Source organism: Homalodisca vitripennis, chromosome 1 (genome assembly GCF_021130785.1).
Source record: "Homalodisca vitripennis isolate AUS2020 chromosome 1, UT_GWSS_2.1, whole genome shotgun sequence".
NCBI classification, from domain to species: domain Eukaryota; kingdom Metazoa; phylum Arthropoda; class Insecta; order Hemiptera; family Cicadellidae; genus Homalodisca; species Homalodisca vitripennis.
The window spans coordinates 56,232,990-56,257,204 of record NC_060207.1 but is presented as its reverse complement, the minus strand read 5'-3'; the positions used below and the strand labels follow the sequence as shown (position 1 = coordinate 56,257,204).

The following is a 24,215-nucleotide window of genomic DNA, read 5'->3' as shown; positions in this document are numbered from 1 at the left end:
AAGGGATGGGAAATATTCCAAATGTAAAATCAAATACGAGGGGGCACCCAAACGTTCCCGGAATAGCTCTACTATAGGCAGAGCTTGCATAGTACAAATTCTTGCCGCTTGGCTCTTGTAGTACTGCTCTTTGCCAGCTCAGTGCCGCCTGATGCGTTGACCTGACTTGTTCTGTCCCCGTGCAGTAATAGTTTTAGCTAGTGCTGTTTTGTGATCGTGCCGTTTTTTTACCATAGCGCCGTCTTTGTAGGCTGTCTTCAACATGTCAACTGTTTCAGCAGCATTTTTGCCAAGCAGAAAACACTCAAACTTGCCATCGTAAAAAACGGCATGATCACAAAATAACACTAGCTAAAACTATTACTTCACGGGGACAGAACAAGTCAGGCCAATGTAACAGGCGGCACTGAGCTAGCAATGAGCAGCGCTACAAGAGCCAAGCGGCAAGAATTGTACTACGCAAGCTCCGCCTACGGCAGAGCTATTCCAGGAACTTTTGGGTACCCTTTCCTATGTACTCTTTCCAGGTTGTAAAGTGCTGTTTGTTTCATTAATTGAGAATAGTAATAATAGCATACTGTTGTAATAGCTTCAGTTTTAGACAAAACCGTTTTTAATCTCTTAGAATATATTATAAAAAGTATGTTTATAAAATGCCTCAAAACCCAGAGAACATATAGGCAAATAAGAGAAAAAAAGAAACCATACAACAGGCATTCAAAAAAACTTGGTGCAATTGGACAAACACTTAATGGTTGTTGAGATGTTAAAAATTAATCTTTAGACAAATGAACAATGTAAAATGTCCTATTCTGTTCAAGCCATAATAAAATGAATAATTAAAGAATGTCCTGTATATAAGAAATGGCAAAAAAACCTGCATATGAACAAATAATTTTGAATTGACTTAGATGTCATTCCATGCCTCAAATTTGCATTATTGAAAATAGATCAAAGAGAGTGCATATTCCTACCAATTGTATTCACCTGTTAGATGTTGTATATTTTTGTAATAAATAATTAATGGGAGAATGTTTCCTAAAATGTATAGCGGACTGCATACATTGAGTGATAATTTTAAAATATAGATTGTTATCTAAGAACATACATTTGATTTAACTAAGCTCAACCTTGTAATTATTGTACAAACAGTTAAGCCTAATTATTTCCTAGACACACATCAAAAAGTTTAAGAATTTTAGATTTGTATAACAAAACAAAACAATTGGTAGTGTTATAAATATGATTTTTGTTTAGATTATTTGATTAATAGTGTAGTAAATTAGTAAATAATGTGCCCTTAAGTTCAGAATTGCTATCCCTATGTATGGTAATAATGTGAAAATCTGTGACTTTTTTCCCTAAAAGTGTTTATGGTGAAAAATAAAAGTTAAAATTAATTAATTTTTATTGCCATGCTAGTTGGCCATATTTCACATGCCATTTTCAAAATCGAAGTCTGTAGCCTACTTTGTAACAGTAGTTGTAAAATGATTTAACCTTATCGTGACAGGCTCATTTATTAGTACTTGCATGTATAGGAGCATATTAATTTTTATTGTAATGTTAACTGATTTAGCCTGTAGCAATTTCTTTATCTTTGACTAACCATTTTTTAGGAAACAGTTACTTAGTATGACTGCTAGTATTGCAGGTATGGTTTTCTTGTTCTTGTGTTGCAATGCACCTCTCCTTCCCTACCTGTTTGTCCAAATGCTGAGGGAGAACATCAAACCCGATTACCACATTGCCATTTAATGTAGTAACAAATATAAATTAGCTTTGTTTCTAAAATTACATTAGACTTTTTCAAGAATTGTAAATAAAATACGTTAGCTGCGGGCCCGGGGTGGTATGTGTGTCGTTGACTCAGAGCTAAATGACCTTGTTGGATCAAATTTACACACTTTTATTAAGGTTTGTGCAGTTAAATTAAACCATAGAGTTCTGATTTTAAGCTAGTATTTTATTCGGGAAGTTATATACTTGACTGTTCTATAATTATATCTGTTGGTATTCAATGCATTTCAACATTTTGATATGGTACATTATCAATCACAACTAAATATTCAGGAAGATTGAGAAGTAATTAATTTTGTATCCATTTCTTTTATTCTCGTTATTTACTGGATTAAAGGTTGGCTATGCGTTGCTTACAAACCCTTTCTTGTTTTCAGCCTGTAGTTATAATTAACATTTTTCCTTTTCTAACTGATACTTAACAATTTTTATTTATGTTATCATTCTAGCCTTAAGAAGTCAAATACGTTGTGTGGTTATGTTTTCTTCCATGTAAATAATAAATTCATGGTTAGTACTGAAGTTTTTTTTCTTTCTATGAAATTTGTTTACCAAATTTATTGCCAATAATTGTCTTCATTCATATAAAATTAATATTTTTATGTCTTGCAATTAGAAAGTAGTACTACCTTTAAAATAAGTTGCATTAAAGAAAATTCTTTAAGATTTGAAGAGCTGATGGCCAAGTTGTCTAGTACAGCAGTCTTTGGGTTAGATTTGGGTTAGAGGTAGCACAGGGTCAAATCCTGTCTGCAAACGTAGAAAATCGATCCTGTCAACTCCCTCCCTTATTCTGTTTGATAAGATCATCGTAAAGACTAGTGGCCCATGAGGACAAGCAAAATGACTTAGAAGGGGATTGACCTCTCCTTATATAAAAAAATGTTATGAAAAATAACGGTTTTTTTTTATGAACTCTGTAGAATTAACTTACTGCCCTTCTGAAAGTATCTAAATCTATATTCAATTTATTTAGGTTTTTATCTGGATTTGATTCTCTTTCATAGTGTTTAAATCTGCCTCTCCTTATGACTTTTTTCTTAAACAAATATTTTAATATATGACAGTGGCACTATAAGTTCTTTGTTTGTGTTTTTTCTGTGTGTATTTCTTTTTTGTATTTCATATATTTATACAGGTTTCATGTATTTATTCAGTAAAAGTGGTCCAATACTTTGGTACTTTGTTCTGCACATAAAAATGAGCAAAAAAGGACATGTGAAGGTATCTCCTAAAACTTATAGTTTTCTGTCTATGGGGTTTTTATAACAAAATTATATCTTTTGAACCAGTTAAGATAAAATTATGAAACTTGAGAATTGTATTAACGTTTGGTAGACCTTTTTGAAAATAAAATCTTAACATGATCCTTTTACCTGTTTCAAAATGGCGTCTGTTTAAAATTGTAAAATTCAAATAACAAAAAAAAATCAGTAAAGTTGTAACAAAAATGCATGGACACCAAACTATTTAGTCATTTTTATACCTATTCCAACAGTACCTTTTTTAAAGAAATCGGTCAACGCATAACCAAGTACGATCATTTTATACCTAAAGCTGGGAGCAACAAATATTTTTTCTTTTGATAGGCATCAGCTGTTTTAAATAGATTATACAAACATTACAAGTTGCCAACTATTTTGAAATCTTTACAATTCCAACAGTACTTTTACCAATGAAATCTGTCAACACGCAGACGAGCAAGGCCACTTTAAAATGTGCTTGCACAAGCCAGGAGCATCAAACAACTGATACCTCTCAACTGGGACATGTTTGATGCTCCCGGCTTGTACAAGAATATCTTTAAAGTGGCCTTGCTCGCCTATGCATTGACAGATTTCATTGGAAAAAGTACTGTACTGTTGGAATTGTCAAAAATATTTCTAAATAGTTGATATCTTGTAAAATTACCTATTTAAAACAGCTGATGCCTATCAACAGACAAAATCTTATACAGACAAATAGACACTATAGATTTTAGGACATACCTTTATATGAATATTTTGCTCATTTTTATGTGTATCACAAAATGCCAAAGTATTGGAACACTTTTACTGAACACCCTGTATAAACATGCACTACGATTTTTTAATCTTGGTTATGATACACTTTGCTGTTTCCAATTTGTTTCCTAAAGTTTACACTTGCCATTAAAACAAAATTGCATGATAATATAACAGCTGCACTTATCTAAAAGGCAGCAAGGAAGCATGATACACCATATGACTTTACAATACTCACTGAACAAGCACTAACCCCATTCCTTCCAAATGACAGGTAGACTATTGCGCATCACCATCACTATCCATTACACTCAAATACGTTATTTAAGTTTTCACTACTTTGGCTTCTGGGTGTTAGCTTGAAAGAGTTACAGTAATCGTCATGACAGTCAGTTTAGTGGCTTTGCATTTACCATACCAGGGCTCACGATCAGTACAATGAATATAAATCTGTACTTCCCCCTAGCATGCTAATACAATAAAAAATAAATTTAAATTTGAATTTAGTTTCATCATCTCGGTTAGCCTATAATTAACCCTAGAACTGGCAATCACGGCTCATTTGGTCTCCCAGAATTGGCATCGCCGCATATGGGGTCCATTTGCACTGTTTTGTTTTCATGACTCGTGAACGTGTAATTATTAACCAATCACGTGTTATCTCACACCAAGAAGAAGAATCGATCTACATATTGATACCGCTTTTGTTGGTCTTTGCTTTTATGTTACATTCTCTTTGTACATTGCAAAATGTTATTCCGCCCTGCACTAGTCAATCAGCTGACGACAACTGTAGCGCTTGTTACATGTTTGTTTCATCGTATTTGATCAGTCGTTGCCGCATACTTTGTATAGGTTATGTTTGTTTTGTTTTATATATCATTATTAAACTATTTAGTTAGATTCTGAATCATGACGATCAGATGAGTGGAAGACCTTCAATTGTGACTGACGAACTTGTGTAGAAAACAAGATTGCGGCCTGTGACGATCGCAGATTGACGTTAGTTGAACTTTCTGCGATGTTTCTGCAAATCTCCAGATCCCTGATACACGAAACAATCACAGAAACTCTCGGATATCGGAAATTGTCTGCGAGATGGGTCCCAAAACAACTGACAGAACAGCACAAGTTGAATCAAGTGCAGAGCTACAAAGAGTTTTTGGAACGCTACGAACTTGAAGGCGATGATTTTCTCTACTCTATCGTTACTGGAGACGGAAACTTTGGTTACCCATTACACTATGAAACTAAGAGGCAGTCTAAACAGTTTTCACCTCATTATAAACTTCAACCGGAGCTTTTCCCTTCACAACGAGGTAGCGAATGGCGGCGCGAATTTCACACTTGTTGTGAGATACGATCAACATTTTTCGCGAGAGATGGTACTGCGTCAGGAATTTTCAACACACTAACCTCAAATTGGTCTCGTTTTGAAGGGGAGGAGTCAAGCTACGCGGCAGTGTTGCCAATATGTCGAAAACGTATTCCCTACAGCTGTGAGAGTACCAGTACACTTACTTACTTTCTGGATGTGCATCGTAGAATAAAATACGGGTACGGATTTTTTTATAAACTACTATAAGTATAATTTTATGCATTTAAAGTGCAGCAAACTATATATTTCCAAAATTAGCGTAACATTTGGAGCAAAATGTATATCTCAGATTTCTTACTTGATACACAGGGACTTTGCTAGGCAACGGAATATTTTGGTTAAAAAGTTTAAAAAAATTGTTGTTTAAAGTAAAACAAAATTTTTGTGGTTTTCTTTCTAATTTATCTAATTTCTTTAGGCATATTTAGATTCTGTAGTCTTTTCTGAAAAAAATCATGTATATGTTACATTTGGAGTAAGTTAATTGGTATAAATACTTGTCTAAAAAAAACCATTACATATCAATCTAAAATACTGTGGCATTTCAGGAACAACCATTGCCAGCTCTAGGGTTAACCCTCCAAGTGATAGCGGCTCGGACCGAGCCGTTAGGGACCGCGTCTGAATCGATAACGGCTCAGTCCGAGCCGTTTGTGAAAAACGACGTAAAATAATAACTAGTATCGGAATTCAGCTATATTTTATAATAAACGGTTTAGAAAGAGTTCCTTTACTTGGTACTCTATGTCGTATATTTTCAAGCAGATACAAATAAACATTATATGGAACATGATGATGAAAAGTACATTTTTTGGCAGTTTTTTATTTGTTTATGCTGGTGAAAAACATATTCAAAATCAATTTTCATGTAAATATAAATTACAAGTGTTATACATCTTTGTGTTCAAACTTAAATTGTGAATCTTTTGTATATAATAAATTTCAAATATTAGGCTATGGAAATTGTGAAAAATAGCCTCAAAAATATAATTTTTGTTGGAAAAAGTTTTTTTTTTCAAGGTTATTAGTAAAATAATACAATAAAACATTTTTTTGATAAGTTTTTCTTTATCATTACCTTTAGTACATATTATAGTGAACATTTAAATATATAATATGTTATATTTCGATATATTTGATATGTTTTATGAATTAAAACAAAAAACACTGCGCATCATCATAAAAAGGCCTATCACTGTAGAGTAATATGAGTATCACTTGGAGGGTTAATTGAATGTGAAACTAAAATTAATTAACTGCAAACACAGATACAATCACCGCCTTAAAGCATATACGCTGATCTCAAGAGTTGCACTGGTACTCTTGTCGTATGGAAAATCCCGTCAAACGCGCCAGCGTTGTCCAAAGTGACAATCGGTAGCTACAAAAACGAGTTGCGGATCGATAACAGAAAGCCGAGAACAAAGAATGGAGCACAGCTGTTGTCTGACATTCAGTCAACACTGTAGTGCGTTCTCTCACTGGTTTTACAAACTACAATAAAATTCATAACAAAAACGTAAAATTACGATATTTCCCGTCATAGGTGTTTTTCACAAATTTAACTGTGTGAGATTTCACATAATTTGCATGGAAAGGGAAGTCACTAAATAGATATTTACTTCTTTGTGCTTCTGGGTGTGATCTTGAAAGTTTTATAGTAATTGTCATGATCACAAGTGTTGACTTCGTGGCTTACCATTCACCATACCAGGGCCCACGATCATTACACTCAGATACATTATTAAAAGTTTGGAATTTCAAGTTCTGAGAGTGAGCTTGAAAGTGTTACAGTAATCATCATGACTATCAGTATTGACTCGTGTATAGCATTCACCATTTCATGAAGACAATTATGTTTTATGTACAGTAATATACTATTCGGTATTTTGTCGTCAAAGTATTGATTATCATTACCAGAATTAATCGTTTCCTCTCGCTAATTTCAGTGGTCAAGCTATAATTAGAACAAAAATAACACCAAAATAACAAAGCCTGTCTCTAATGCTGAGAAGCAATAATGAATCAGCCATTTGACAAGGAGTTCATTTTTTACATTCAGTCAGAACTATAGCAACACAGAACTCTTGAGTAATTAGTTATTATTTTTGATACAGAGGATAAGCTAAAGAACTAATTTATGCGTCTTTCTCAGAAATGTGTTACGCTGTTGCTAAGAAATAGACTCAAAAATTCATTGTAAATTACAACCTTGTCAGTTAAGAAACGCATAAATTATTCACATGAAATGTATCGTCCATATCATTAGCAGGGTCAAAAAAGTTGGTAACAGTGGAAGGGATTTCTTAGAAGTTGTATTTTCTCCAGAAGTGAATGTAGAGATTATGCTTGCTATTTGCATATGTGTTTAAACATTGGTGGGAGGGTAAATAAATTATATTGACAAACCTAAATTTCCTACCAGAAGTTCTATACTTGACTTGGCCTGGTTGTTTCATAACCTATAATTCTGGTTGAAGTGATACAATAATAATAAATTGTATCAAATAGTAGGTTACATCTATCAAGAAAGAATAAATAGGATCATATACCCAAAGTTATATTCAAGTTTCCGATTTAATTTTTTTTTTTTTTTTTTTTTTTACTTAAACAAACCCCAATTTTAATTAAAAACTGCACCCTCCCAGTTGTACTATAAAAACAAGTTAACTGACAATTAATTCCTAATATCACTTTAATTTGATTATTACGTTATCAGTCACATTTTAGTTTACTTGTCTGTTCTGTATTTGGTATGTTTTCAATATACATCCTTTGATCCTTGAAATGACAAATGTTCTTTTATATACAAAGCAGTTAACGAGCTGACAACTCAACCTTGATGAAATACAAAAGCATTATCATAAGAATTGTGTCAAAGTAATAAATGATACCACAATGTTTTAGCCTATAATTATAGTTAATTAAACTGCAGCTTTGAGAATTTGTAGTTTGTAAGAAACTAATCTTAGTATTATTACTCTAACTGGGAAAGACTGTTTTACTTTTTAGAGAAATCGTAATTAATTAATTGGACACCTTTGGTGTTCAAAAAGGTTGCCTTGTATTTCTGTTGGAATACAGGTTTTGTCAGACTAATATATAAGCTTAATTAGATATTGTACTCAAAATACAGTTTTTCAATAGTTAAAAGGTCATTTTCAATATTTCCACTAGTTATCACAATAGTCTATAACTGACTTAGTGGTTTTTTTCTCCTTTTTTAAAATTTTTATACTTCTAAATTCTATTTTGTTGAATCTGTAAATAAGCTTGTGTATGGATATATGACCAAAATTGCATTAAAGTAAATTGTACATTATCAGTATTACTTTCTTACCAAATCTGTAACAGAACATGTTTAATTGACCTAAGTGCTAGCATTCTTTTTATTTGACATCTCTGTATCGATGATTAAGATAAATTAACTGTGATATTTTTTCTGTGTTCAAAACATGTTTAACAAGAATCTGAGATGATGGATGTAATAACGTACTGGATACGTGTACTGTGTTGTGTTACCTAGTGGAAAATATTGTTATTTTAAAAATTCCACTCTTTCAATTATGCCAAGCTAAATTCGGTAATTTGATAATCAATGATTAATAAAATCTTAAATGATAAATTCAATTATGCAATAAAAGATATTTTATTGGGCAGTTTAAAAAACTCCTAGGAATACATTTTTAACGATTGGGAATGTTGTTTTGCTTCAATCTTAATTTGTAATTAGTTAATGGCTTTTATACCTTAATGTTATCGCCAAATATTAAGATGAAATTTAATTAATAGTTGTATATAGTTATGTGCTAATAACTGGTATTTTCAGGTGTTTTATAGAATGATTATAATATATCGAGGTGGTTTTGTGTGTTTTGTGTGCTTTCACAGGTCATGCTGCGACGTTGTATAGCTGCTGGAAATGCTGGGGAAAACTTCTGTTGTCATTAGCCACGTTCCATTTTAAATCCGTTATCAATTGCAATTTCCCTTCTTCATACTTAACATTAGGAACTTTCTGTCTCTAATATACACTCTATAAGTTAATATTCCGTCAATATTTTGTGTTTTTATTGACATGCATTTAGGATTTTGTTAATTTTTACACAATGTGCGTGCTTAGAGTCACTGTAACAATATTTACAACTTTAGCTGTAAAGACTGGTTAAATTTAAAAAGTTAAGACACCTAACTTCCTCTTTTTAAGATTAAAATTAATAATCAGTTAGGATTTTTTGAATTTTTTGTTGATGTTATTATAATGTCGAGAGATATGATAGGTTAGGCTTAGATAATCTATAAGAGTGTATCTGTATTTTGTGTTATTACAAAGTCTGTACGGAATATAATTGTATTTTGAATTATTTGTATACTCTCCCAAGATCCTCTGCCGCACAGGACCTCGTCTCAGGTAATGAGTGGTTTGGATTCTGCGGATGGTACCTCATCGTGTCTTCCCTAGAACCAGCACTCTCATTTAGGTTAAGTGGAATGTGTTTTAACTTTATTTTAAAATTTGGTTAACTTTGGTGTCAAAACATTTAGTCTTTTAGGTACACCATCTTTTTTCTTGTTATGGCATTAACTCACCTAATAATTATGTTATCAAATTGAAAATTTTATTTAAATTATGTTTCTTTGCCCATTTCAACTGTATTATATTTTGATCTTTAAAATTAAAATTATATTGGAAGTTTTCTTAACCCTTTTAGCTCCAACATTTGATATTAAGTGGCTTTATTAGTGTAGCTTAAATTTATGTCGACATCCGTGTTATTAAACACTGGTCGTTAGCTAAGATGTCCAACGTCCGTTATAAAGAACATCTGTAGTTACATTTTCTTATTGTTCAGATGTCTATAATATTGGATACAAAGCTAATCAACAGCTTTGGTTGTTACATTAATCGTCCACTTTGCCTTTATTTGTCTCTTTTTTCTTGTTGTTCTACCCAGTCGTTCACAGACTATGAGTGTTGTGTTTCACTGACATTGTGTGCAAGTAGTGTACGTTCAGATTACTGTACAATAATAAGAGCAATAAACATAATGCCTTATAGTGCTGAAATGAATGTTAGTTGTGTGTCCTAGTTTATGAAACAAAACATCCAAACTACATAATGTAAGAATATCATTGCTATTTTTAATATGTGTAACAGTAAAATATATATTTTTTGTTTTTTTATGTTAATTCCACAAGAAAAAATTCAAATGGTAATTTAAAAACTTTTAAAACATGTATATTGAATAAAACTATTTTGATCAAGATTTGATGTAAATTTGATAAGTTATAGTTTTTATCTCCCAAATCTTTTTTTCCATATTATTGCTCGAAGGAGATTGTAGATCTATCGGTATCGTGGGAAGGATTTATGGTTGACCCATAAAAATAATGCTCGGTGCTAAAAGGGTTAAATTTTAAGTAATAATGGCTTGGACATTTTTATCTCATGTATTAAACATGATTCATGATTTTTTTAGTAGATTATTAAAAAGAGCTCAGCTATAAGATTAATTTAATACATTTAGAAAAGTATATCCACATTTTTTATGTATCTTTCTTATTTTTTGTGAAGGTACATGTTTTAAGTTCTTGTAGTAAGTATCATGGCAACCTGTATGTGGGAATCCAAATTTTAGTAAATGAAACCTTTTAGTGCCATAGATATAAAAAATCCATGTTGAAAAGTGCCCATTTATTTTTTGTGTGACTATGCAAAAAGTGCCAGAGGGGTTTAGGATGAAAATGCAAGGTTTTAGAAAAAAATATCTAAAATTAATTTTTATAAAAAAGCTCCTTTTTATTTCTTTTTAAAGGTAAAGGAATTATATATCAGAAACTCATTTCAGAAGTCATTTAGATTTTTATACAAATTTTTAAAATTAAAAACATCACTTTAGACAGCAACAGTTCTGCGAAAACAAAATAAAAATCAAGTTTAAGGTGATCTAAGTTACTTTATTTTGAAATTTCAATACTGTCATGTTTTTTTGTTTTTTTTTTTTTTTTTTTTTAAGGAAATATGAAAACAACCCCGAATCATGTATAATAACCTAATATTATACCATAAACAAAATTATAAAAAAAAATAGATAATTGCTATAAATTATTTGTACTAAAACGCAACATTTCACACAAAAATGTACCTGAAATATAATTTTGATCATTAAAAGCTCCATTTTAATTCATTTGAAAGGTAAATGAACTGTGCATCAGAAAATATTTAACAATGAGATGTTCATATAATTCACTTAAGACAGCGACTTTCCTTCGGAAACAAAATAAAAATGTATTTTGATATTTCAATACTTTTATGATAAAGAGCATTTAAACACATCCTAAAATCATGTGTAATATCTTAATATCGTACAATAAACACAATTATAAAAAATTAGTCAAGCGTTAAAGTTTGTTTTGTTAAAAAAAGGCACAGGATTTTGAAAATAATTAAGTTAATGTTTATTTTTCATTATAAAAAGCTCTTTTTTAATTCTTTTCTAAATTTCAATACTTTAATGATGAGAACCATTTTAAAACAATGCAAAATCATGTGTAATATAACATTACTTACTAAAACAAAACTCCTTACTCAGGCAATTTTCAAACAAACTCTACAACACTGTCTTCACGGACACTCAGGCGTATCACTGGCAAAAACATCTAAAGTGTTCTTATGTGGCTGTCATCACTTTCATTAATAAAATGCACAATTACATAACCTAAAAGGCTCTGTTACTTATCACGACACCGCGATCGTGGTCCAACTGAGAAAGTGTGTATTTTAGTTTGTTGTGTACATCATCTAACAGCAGTATGGCTTAGAAATAACAGTTGAAAAGGTTAATTTAGTTCATGTGTTGGCCTTTGGTATGATATCAGCCAATATGGGATAAGTTACAGAGGTGCTAAAAATGTAATAGAAATCGTCTCGTTCCGAGACTCCGGCACTTTTCACGTAAGAACATATATTCTCGGCACTCAGGTGTGTTTTTTACATCTTTTCGTAGCAAGACTCCTGGCACTAAAAGGTTTGAATAAAAATGGAATCAAGTAATTATATGTAAAATGAGAAATAAAATATATGTTCCTATATCCAAATTATTAAAATTGAAAAGTATTTTATTTATTGCTCCACAAAGTAGTTTTATTGACAGCCTTTAAAATTAAATCATTACTTAGAATGATCAATTATACAGGGCTATATACTTCTTTCTTGTTTACTGTATTATTAATCCACATAAAAACCAATTTTAGGGGGTTTTGGGAAAGAATATGAGTACATTTGTAATATTGAAGTGCTAAGGAGCTTGCTTGTGTCACCTGTAGCAAATTAAATATTTTATAACCCATTAACATGTACATTCAGTATTAAGGATGGGTCAATTTCAATACACTTATGTCACGACTTTTCCACTTGAATCCAATATCAATATTTTACTGGAAAATAATGAATAAAATAAACAGAAGTGCTTAAAATAAATGTTGAAAGCCGCAATTACACATTATCACGACTAGTAATTTGTCGATCTGAATCTCGAATCCACTGAATCTTTATAATTATGTCTATTCATGGGCAAAAACTCATTTGCAGAATCCAAATTTCCGAACGCTAAAAACTGTTACTATTGTACTTTCTCTATTAAAAATTGTTTACGTATAAAATAATAATTATAGTTTTAAATCATATTTAGCTTATAATGCTTATTTTATATTCTTATGGTCACTCATTGCCACGAGTCTGTTACATCTATTCACTGACAACAGCTGATTAGCAGTACGCAAATTACTAATTGTTAAAACAGCTTTTTCCATATTTTATGTATAAAAGCGTGTAGATGTATAACCAAATTATCGTAGATTTGCACAAATATTTTGCTTTCAGTTTCTATTTCTTACGTCCATCAGTGTTTGGACAGTTGTGCATCCTGCTGCCTTTGAGCATGGATGTTTGCTGCTTAGTAGGAAAAAGACTCGCACATTTTTGTTTATGTCGAAAAGTTTGTTGTTGTAGTAAGTTGTTATATAAATATTTCCTCTTAAAAAATAATATGTATGTTCATATCTTTAATATGTTTTATAATCGATAAGTAAATTTTCAGTGGTTTTTAGAAATCAGTATCTAAATCAGGATCAAAACCACAATTTTGGTACTGAAATCAAATTGTTTTATACTGGCCCATCACTTATTAGTTTGTTTGAAACAAAGGCAAGATTCATATTATTTCAAGAGACTGTAAGCTTACTGGCTCTCCCAATTATAAATTTGCTACTTATCTGTTGGAAAATAATTTCTTAACATTTTGCAATAAAGTGGGATCTAAATCTGAACTAGGTATAGTGTTTGTTAATTAATGAAATTAATGAATGTTTTCTCCAAAATGGCTGTGTATGTATAGCTGCAGCTCTCCCACCATTAATTATTTAAGACTTGGCCCACTAGCTGATCATTTTAGCTATTCCCTTGGTGGAGGTGTATACTACTATTTAGTAGGTGACTGTCTATAAATAATAAAAACTGGTAATTCAGCAAACTTAAATTGTTCTCCATTTTAATTATATTTATATGAGGACTAACATATCAAAACCAAAGAATGTCTATTTTACCAGGCAAAGTTAGGGCTAAGAAGCCCTCTCTAATATTTGTCGGTAATGTCTCATAAATAATGTTAAAAATATTATTCAAAATATTAATAACTTTCAAAATTATTTTATTTGTTATGATTATGAAAATCAAAACTAAATTAGTATATTCACAAACCATTTACATTACGAAAGAGTAATTGCAGTTGTAATTTTTTAAACTTTAGTAATAATATCGTAATTTAGTCAGTATTTAAACTAAATTTGTCACTTAAAATAACACATTCACACACTTTCTAATTAAATTTATCCAAGTACTAAACTTTTAAAACTAGTTCCCCTTATCTAGGAACAGTTTTTTAATGCATAAGTAATATTGAACTGATGTGGTGATTTATATACATATATACACAGATGGTATAATTTAGAAAAGAACTTTTAATTTTCTCTAAAATTGGTTTTTAGTGGGAACAGTGGTTTTTATTTGATTAATTCGCACAGTTTTAAAGTTTTTAATAAAAAATCATTTTCTATAACAGTTCACAAAAGATGTATGTTGGTTTATTCAAGATTCATTTCCTTTTGTAAAAATTAATAATTTCTTTGAACCAGTGCAATTTGATTTCTAATTTAAGAAAATAAGTTTTTATACCTTTTTTGAGTACAAACAACATGATAGCCTAAATAGTATATAATGACTCAGCAGAATGTTAAGTGATAACTTGTACAAATGGTATCTAACATGTATGTTGCTGTCTTTATATTGGTATTGTGTTTTATTGTTCCTTCCCCAAGACTCTTCACCCCAGACCAAGATGAGCAGTACTCTTGCAATAACACTAAAGTTTTTGCTTGAAGACATGACAAGAGTAGTTATTTTTTATGCGATGTGGTGTTCTCTTTATTTTCAGATTTTTTGGGGAGACCAGATTGAGGCCGCTAGTCAAATAACAAAATTATTATTTGAGATCTAAAATTTTAACATGTGGTAAAGTTTATTGACATTTAAATGTTTTAAGTTTTTACTAAGGGCTTTTGTTTTTAATTATGTGACTTAAAATAGGTTACATTATACGTTAATAATTATGGAATTATGGTAGTATGTATACAATAACTTTTATACTGAAGTTCTGAATATGCTTATTTTTTTAGTGCTCTTCCTAAAATGTTTAACTTGGAAAAATTATTTGTTTTTGTCAGGTGTAGGCAATAAAATTAGATAAAAATTATCTATACATATGGGTATAATAAGTAGGTACATTTATTTTTAAAATCTTAACAGTTTTCTCATTGTTCCTAAACAATTTTTTATATCCGTTGTGTGAATTGGCTGGAGTGTAAAGTACTCATTTATAGAATTATAGGCCAATGGAAATTCAGTCATGGCTTCTATGATGTGCTGCTTATTAAAAGTCTTTCAGTAAGTCCATGTAACCTTGTGATGTTTTAGCAAAGGAATATAGTGTAAAAGTGTGCATTAAGACTTCATATACATTTTTCTATCGTACATATTGGCAGACAAATTTTCATATTAGATTAAATTTTGTATTCAAGTTTTAATTAAATCATTGTGTAAGCAAAAGAGTAAATCTTTAACAAAAGGTATGAAAACCAATGAAAAGAAATGTTTGGGTATTACCAACTAACGCCTGCATGCCAGATTTGATTAAAACCATAACATTTATTTTTCTTCCTGTTATATTAAACTTACTGAACAAAAATTAAAACACTTGCTTTCATTTAATTTACTTAAATAATTTAAATGGAGAGAAATTGTTCATAAATGAAGTATTAAAATTGTTTGTCCATTTTTGGAATTTAAGGAGAAGTCCAATTATCTAATTGTAATTTTGGGTTAACAAAGAGTAAATGTGTACAAAATTAACAGTATGTGGAAGATATCAGGTTTGTTAGGAGTGGCACAGAGTATTGGCTCAATACTATTCAAGTTTTCTTTGCCCAAGGTAGTTCTGGCCTTGTTACGCTTTAATAATCAAACTACTGTATTCATTTTTAATTTTGGTATTTACCGCAATGTTTTTTTTTACAACAGCATTTAGTCAACTAACTATGTATTAAATATAACAAGACATTATCAGAGAAAGATTTTCTTTTAATATTTTTAACATTCTTCTCTTTTTTTTAATATTTCAATTATCTGGTGCCCCTTTAATGTTGTATCGTACTTTATAGTGAAACTTAAATGTATGTTTTCCTAAATCTATGACAGTCATGCCATTAGTTACATACGACTCTGCTATCTACCTTTTAGGCAACCCATAATTATTGTACTATTTTACTTGGTAATAGGAAGTGCAGAAGTTAAATTTCTAGACCTGAAGCCATTGTTCAATTTTATACATCTGTCTGCAATTAGCCAAATTTATGAAATTAATACATCACTACCATATAGGATCTGAACTTCTTCGTGCATGTTATTTATTGATGGGGGAGGAAAAGGAATACTAAAAGAGACCAGCTATTTCCTCACAGGCAGTAGCTCTTGAGTGCTTTACTAGCTACATACAATATGGGAGCTGAATTCTTCCTTCACGTTATTAGTGTGAAATGTAAATGGTAAAAAGGGAATTATTTCATGAAAGGCAGTAGGTCGTTGATTGAAATGTGTGTTCCTAAGTGCTTTACTAGATTATATCTCTGGATTATTGATTTATAAACCTACTAAGAGCACTAGCTCCACTAGAGATTGTAAAATCTACAGCATTATATTTAATTTATCAAATGAATTATACTTTTCTAAACAATGAAGACTGTTCTGAAAAGACTGCAAAATAACATCACTTTTTCATGTTAACCCCTTGACCGCCAGAGTAATTTCGTATAGAAAACTGCTGTGTGCATTTTTTAGCGCGTCACTCAAAACTGCCGTCGCCACTACGTCCGCTAGTCGTCAAAACCGCCAAGGCCAACTTGCAAAGGTTTAGTAAAATGTCAATTATTCCACTAATAATTGAGATATATTCATAATTTTGTTGGTATTGAAGGCCATTGAATTCTGCACTAAATTACATATTATATATCAATAATAAAAATATAATTCCTAAAATATTTAATTTTTTATTTCTTGTATAATTTTTATTTTTATGATTAGAAAAAATATATTAAAATATATATTACCCTAATAGCTTATGCATTTTGTTTAAGAGTGCCATCTAAACAAACTTTCTTGATAATTTCAGTCTAAAAACATTTAAAATGATTTGTTTATAACACTTTTATTGAAGTTACTAATTTTTTTACAAAATCTGCTACAAAAGAAAATCTGTCCTTTGACACCGGTTATATATACTATAGTTCTAGTTACTCTTTGTAACAGTTGAAATGTATTAAATAGTAAGAGAAAATTAAAATAAAGTCTAAAAATTCATTTTAATACCTATAGTAATCGAACAAAATAATTATAATATTAAGCCGATCACATTGGCCCTCGTGGTTTTACAATCAAACTGCAGAGCCGATCTTGGCTGTGTAAGGGTTAACTATAAGGTGCAGCATTGTAAACAAAACAGTGTCCTGTCATTCTTGTCCTCAAGGTATTTGTAGTTGAGCCAATATAATCTGCTGGACATAGTTACATTGAATTTGAGTAAATTACATTTTTAGGTTCACAAAACAAGTTGATAATGATAGGATATACCTTGCTTGTTTTGCTATTAGTGAATTTTAACGAATTTGGTAACATTTTACAAACCTAACATCTTGGTTTGTTACATTTATGTGATTATTTTTGTTTTTGTATTGGTTTTTCATTGGTGTTTATCATTGGTAATTTAGGTTTGACAAACAAATCTTTAAGAATAGGAGGTCTTTTTAAGATTACTCTAGGAGTTGTTTATAAAATATTAGTTGAACTAGAAATATTTCTATGGCACAAATTGATTAAATACAAAAAACCCTCTATCAAGTACATTGCAATCAGTCATAAGTTTTTATAGAATAAACATTAAATAAATTAGTGTAAACCTCAAGGAAGTTTTGAATATACCTTAACAGAAAAGGCATAAACAAATGTGTATATAAGAGATGATAACTTTCAAATTGTTAAAATTTTAAGACTTTGCTTCGTTTTCAAGGAGGATAAGAAGCTACATTGTGTCTTGTGTCAGTGAAAGCATTCTTCTGAAATTAAATTCTTATTACATCAAAATGCTTATTCGTATGATATAAATGATACCTAAGAACAAACCATTTAAGAGGGCCATTTCAGAATTTTAAATACCTAAAATAAAATTCTGTGCTTAGGCATGTAAACCGATTGTGGCGGGTTTTCGCTGTGTGAAGGTGTGACCTCACGCAATTAATTGTCATTTTTGATGTACATCGACCCATGTTTCATTACCAATGACTATTCACCTTCTTCCTGGTACAGGGTAAGAGACATTAGAGCTGGTCCCATTATTTTTGTTTTTAGTTCATCAATCAATTTTTGGTATCCATTAAGTACGAAATCTCATTCATATTTTCTTTTACTATACTTGTCAAAAACATATGTGAGAACTTTCCCTAACCTTATGAATGGTTTGTTTCATGAAGTCATCGGTAACCTCAGGCAGTCAGCTACTTCACTTTTCATTGTGAACCCCTAAAACAAAAAGTATGTTTTGTCTTCTCTAAACAAGTGGGTCTTTATTTTTAACTGCAGTATAGTGTATAATGTTCACTCAATACAAAAAACAAAGGTCTTAATGAATTTCCACTATGACAGTGCCAGATGCGTACTGAAAGTAACTACGGTTGGCAACTCAGTCGTATCACTACCCTCTCACCCTTTCAGTAATACTAAGCCTCGGCAACTGACTTTCTGTAAGACTCATGTTGGCTGGGAACAATATTTGAACAACCAGTTCTTCATCATGCTTGTATGTACTTACAGAGTTTTTACAATTTTGGAAATACAAATATTTTAAAAATAGTAAAAGGACAACATAAATCTTCTTTAGATTTAATTTATATTACAATACATACCCCTCACCCAACACCATCATAAAATACTTTCAGAAATGTCGTTAAAATGTCACTTATCATTATTATTGTTATTGTTTTGATTCTAAGACTACTGACTCTAAAAAAGAAGAAAAAAAGAAAACAACTTTTTTCTGGAAGTGGAAAGATAGTAGTAGAGGTATTCAATCTGATAGAGCATTTGAGGGGATTGTGGACTTGGTGATCCAATAATGGCATTTCTCTGAGGTGAATATTGGATATGAAAAATACTGACAGTAGAAACATATTTGTCAGGATTGTGTACTTTGTAGTATGTTGCTGGTTTTTTACTTCCAAATATTATGCCTGACAGGTCAGGCTTTTTTGCTGTATATTAATTAAAATTTGTATTTCCATGATTGTTTTATGAATGGGGCATGTTTTCCAAAAATGTTTAGCTTGGATTGAACTGATGAAATATACATCTCAGGACCTCCTTGAGCTCTTTTGTTCAGGATTTGGAGTAAGTTTCTAGATTTTTTCTAATCATAATTATATAATATTTAAAGTCTTAATTAGTAGACCCAAAACTATTAAAGAATATGATTATAGTGGTCATGTGTTTAGAATACAATGTTATAAATGGTTAAAGCATTATCCTTCTTATTAAACTGTTGTCAATTGCTCTCATCAGATCTTATCTGGCCTCTGAAATTAATACTCATTGAATAATGATTTTTTTTAGCTCCAGAACGATTTCTTCATTAGCCAGCACTATTGTTATCGGCTTACCAAACTGTTTTTAATTTGTCATAGTATCCTTTATCGATAACAATATATAGTTCGTCAAGAGACAAGTCATTTTAAGATTACTTTTAATCTGCATAATATCAGTGCCTTGTTAAAACTATAAGAAAGTTGTCTACTTTAAAATCAAGGTTACTTTAGTGATTACTTGGAATTGGGTTGTTTATTAAAAATTTGCCTGGAACTAATTAATGCATTGCCCTTAGATAAGTGCTCTTCATCTGAAAATCAGATGGTCAATCAAGATTTGAAGTTTTAGCAAAGTCAATTCAAGGTGGTTCTATCACAAAAGGTTTTATAATAGGTTGTCAAATTTATATTAAATTTAAAACTGTTGGGAAAAGTTATGCAATAGTTACTTTTTAATTGTAGTCATATTAAGTGGAACTACCAACTTATAACTAATAATTGTTTTTCGATAGCCATCATTGACTCTTTGTCTAGTCTGGTAGATACATACCTTAGTATTGATCCTGTGGGAATGTATTCAGAAATCTGTTTGTCACACTGTTAAAATGCATAATATTTGTCAAATCACACGTTCACATCCAATAAGATATTTCCTCTGTAGCTTCTCCCCCAAAAAGTAATTCCTCAGAATGCTCGTGAAATAGTACACTATGAGCCAGTGGAGAAATCAACTTAAATATTTCTAAAGTTGTATATTTTTAATCTATAGTTGACATTAATAAACAACATTTCTTATACAAGGGCTATCCAGAAAGTAACAAATGTTTTTGAATGGCAGTAGGTGGGGCTGCAGCCACCATCTTGGTGTCAAAACACACTGGCGTTCAGTACGCATCAAGCTGTTGTAATTACTTGGAGCCAGATCTGGGCTATAAGACAGATGATGAAACGCTTCCCAATCAAAATCATCCAAGACTTGTGTAAGTTTGGCTGTATGGGGACATATACTGTATCTCGTACACAGTCTGTATCTCTTTTACTTTTGTCACTGTGATTAATTAAAATGTGTGCTGCAATTAAAAATCCCATCACTTGTGAAGTGCCTTCAGTGATCCTTATCACTGTAAATTGTTAGCAAAAAACCATAAACCAATTTAAATCTATTGCTAACTCTGAAGTTTATGGAAATGGAATAATGAGTAAAAGCAGAGTAAGGCAGTGGTGTATTGACTTTTAAAATGGCCGTACCAAAGTTCGTGATGATAGTCGTAGTGGTCGGCCTAGCCTAGTAACCGAAAATTTTATGTTGAAATTCAATGTCAAAGTTTGTGAAAATCGCAGTTTCACAATGACTGAACTCTCAGAACATTCCCCACAAATTTCACAAGGTTCCCTTCATGAAATTGTAAGAAAGCTTGGATACCATAAATGTTGTGCCAGGTGGGTTCCAATAATCCTTACGGAAGATAAAAAAAAACAAAGACTTGCTGCATTGTTAACAGTTCTTGATGAATATGACAAACACTGTAACGATCTTCTCGATGATATCATCACTGATGATGAAACATGAGTAAAGCATGTCAAGTACGAAACAAAAATGCAGTATGTGGAATGAGGGCACACATGTTCTCCCAAAAAAAGTCTCCAAACTCTGTTGGCGAGAAAGATGGCAACTGTTTTGTCGGCTGCTAAGGGTGTCATTCTGGTTGATTTCCTTGAACGGGGATGAACAATCAATGCAGAGAGGTAGTGTGACACATTGCAGAAGCTACTGTGAGCGGTACAAAACAAGCGAAGGGAAAAACTTAGCTGAAAATTTTTGTTTTTCCATGACAGTATATGTCCCCATACAGCCAAACCCTTAGCAGCCGACAAAACAGTTGCCATAATCTTTCTCGCCAACAGAGTTTGGAGACTTTTTTTGGGAGAACATGTGTGCCCTCATTCCACATACTGCATTTTTGTTTCGTACTTGACATGCTTTACTCATGTTTCATCATCAGTGATGATATCATCGAGAAGATCGTTACAGTGTTTGTCATATTCATCAAGAACTGTTAACAATGCAGCAAGTCTTTGTTTTTTTTTATCTTCCGTAAGGATTATTGGAACCCACCTGGCACAACATTTATGGTATCCAAGCTTTCTTACAATTTCATGAAGGGAACCTTGTGAAATTTGTGGGGAATGTTCTGAGAGTTCAGTCATTGTGAAACTGCGATTTTCACAAACTTTGACATTGAATTTCAACATAAAATTTTCGGTTACTAGGCTAGGCCGACCACTACGACTATCATCACGAACTTTGGTACGGCCATTTTAAAAGTCAATACACCACTGCCTTACTCTGCTTTTACTCATTATTCCATTTCCATAAACTTCAGAGTTAGCAATAGATTTAAATTGGTTTATGGTTTTTTGCTAACAATTTACAGTGATAAGGATCACTGAAGGCACTTCACAAGTGATGGGATTTTTAATTGCAGCACACATTTTAATTAATCACAGTGACAAAAGTAAAAGAGATACAGACTGTGTACGAGATACAGTATATGTCCCCATACAGCCAAACTTACACAGTCTTGGATGATTTTGATTGGGAAGCGTTTCATCATCTGTCTTATAGCCCAGATCTGGCTCCAAGTAATTACAACCTCTTTCCAGCGATGGAAGACCTGGCTTGCAACATTAAAGTGATGTTGAACTTCACATTGGCGTTAAGCATTGGTGAAAATCTCGGGTGACAGATTTCTACAAAGCTGGAATCGAAAGACTTATGATAAATGAAAAACACGTTATGATAAATGTCTCAATTTGAATGGGGATTACATTGAAAAATAGTGCTAGATTGTAGCTTTGAAATGTATATCATAAAATGTTCCTATTTCAATTGGTTAATTTTTTATTTCAAAACATCTGTTACTCTTTGTACAGCCCTTGTATTTCTCTTATCATGTTCATTGTTAAAATTCTTTTGTAGAAAAAAAAATTAAAATTAGTCTAGCTATTGCTATGAGATAAAGTTTTGAATGAAAACTTTCATGTTAACATCTAATAACATTGTTGTATTACTGTTAAGTAATTATAGAAATGTATGATGAAATATTCTTTACAAGTATTATATCAAAATGTCCACACCTTTCATTGCCTTTAAGCTGGGCGGTAACGGTGGCTGTTAAACACATTTATTGGCAGTAGACTGGGCGGTAGTGGTGGCAGCAGTAAGTTGTGTTTATTGAGGGCCTATATTACATAACTATATTTGATATCTAGTCATTAGAGTATTTTCTATCAGAACATTGTAAAAATAATGATTTTAACAAATATTAGAAGCGGGGATAATATTTTTTTACATTTATTTTGACTTAATATAATGAAAATAATATAAAGATTAATTAGTTAAGTCAATTAATTATTTTGCAGTACCTGTCTCCCCAATTATTGTTTTTTAAAGTAAAAACTGATTTTGGCAGCAATGCTGTATTGAAATTTATGAGAAGTAAAACCGTATTTGTTAAAAATATTTTTTAGTAACTCACATTGAAAGATTACTGCCTTGCTATGGAGAGCCATTTTCAGTCAACATATGTTTAACAAAAAACTAATGGGTTTTAACAATTATTTTTTTAACAGTAAAGAATTTTATATAATTCTTCACTTTATTCGTTAAATACAAAAGGGTTTTAAAAAAATATTGGTTAATTGCACAGTAGTTCTTTTCCAAACAGTTGTTAGTTAATGAACCTTAAGTTTACAGCCTGGCACTTGCTTATTCACAAGAGTGGGTGAAAGAAGTAATTTCATGTCTGCAGTTTGTAAAACAATTATTCGAAGGTATCGCCCATAGTAACATTTGCAGTAGTAAAATTTTTCTAATGGTGATTTTTTTAAAGGAAACTAATTTGTACAAGGTGCTTTCAAAATAAGCCAAACTATTACTCCAAAGTATACTGGTGCAATGATTTATAAGATATACTGGGTTTAATCAATTATATTCACAGAAGTACATAGGCTAGGGATGTTTAAAAGAACATTAAAAGAACACTGTTGGGGGAGTGGGTTAACCAGCTCTCATAATTATTAACCATTGTACACACAAGAACACACCACAAAGTTCTCAAGACAAGAGTCATAAACCAAGAGACCACATGTCCTAAAACTAAAATAAAACAGAAATCAGACAAAAAAGGAAGATGACTCGGTACTGCCACAATCAAAACTACTAGTAAAAAAGTAAAAGTAGCAAACGCCACATAACAAAGTCTTTATTGTTTATTTGAAATTTTTAGATTGCATTGGCTTCAAATATATTTCTCTACATTTCTTTTTACTTTAAAAAATTCTCTTGAAATACACTATTTTATATGGCATGTTGATCTCTTGTCTCATTGTCTTTAAGATTGAAATGTTATGTATGTATGTAGCACAGTGTCATGTAATAGCTGTGGACGAGAGAAATTGACATGGGTTGGCCCACTGTTATGATGTAATAGCCAAGTTGATGTGGCACAAATTTTATTCTTGGTGACAAACTTTGTCGTTTATTCCACTATCAATGGCACTATCCTATGTTGATGTTAACTTTGTCAACTAATCAAAAAGTTTAATGATTCCCGTGAATCAAAATACAAACCATCTCGAGATTGTCATTAATGTGTGCAATTCATATTCTATTGTGTATGTTTGGATAAGGTCTTCAAATGTGCCTATAAATGTTCCCAGATTTATAACTATCTATGTCACTTCGGCACATGTGCTCACTTCAGAGGCTTCCCTACTCATAATGAAACGCG

General features: G+C 31.3%; 1 protein-coding gene across 5 annotated transcripts in view; it reads left to right on the top strand.

The window, feature by feature from the left end:
• LOC124361892 (far upstream element-binding protein 1) overlaps window positions 1-24,215 on the top strand; it is a 140,223-nt gene that overhangs the window by 69,544 nt on the left and 46,464 nt on the right. For 3 of the 5 annotated variants that reach the window (XM_046815970.1, XM_046815979.1, XM_046815951.1), the window contains one exon: window positions 9,073-9,530. The exons of the other annotated variants lie outside the window; for them this stretch is intronic. The gene's annotated coding sequence lies outside the window, so the exon portion shown is untranslated. Of the gene's footprint in view, window positions 1-9,072; window positions 9,531-24,215 lie in introns of those variants that run through there. 5 annotated transcript variants of the gene reach the window in all.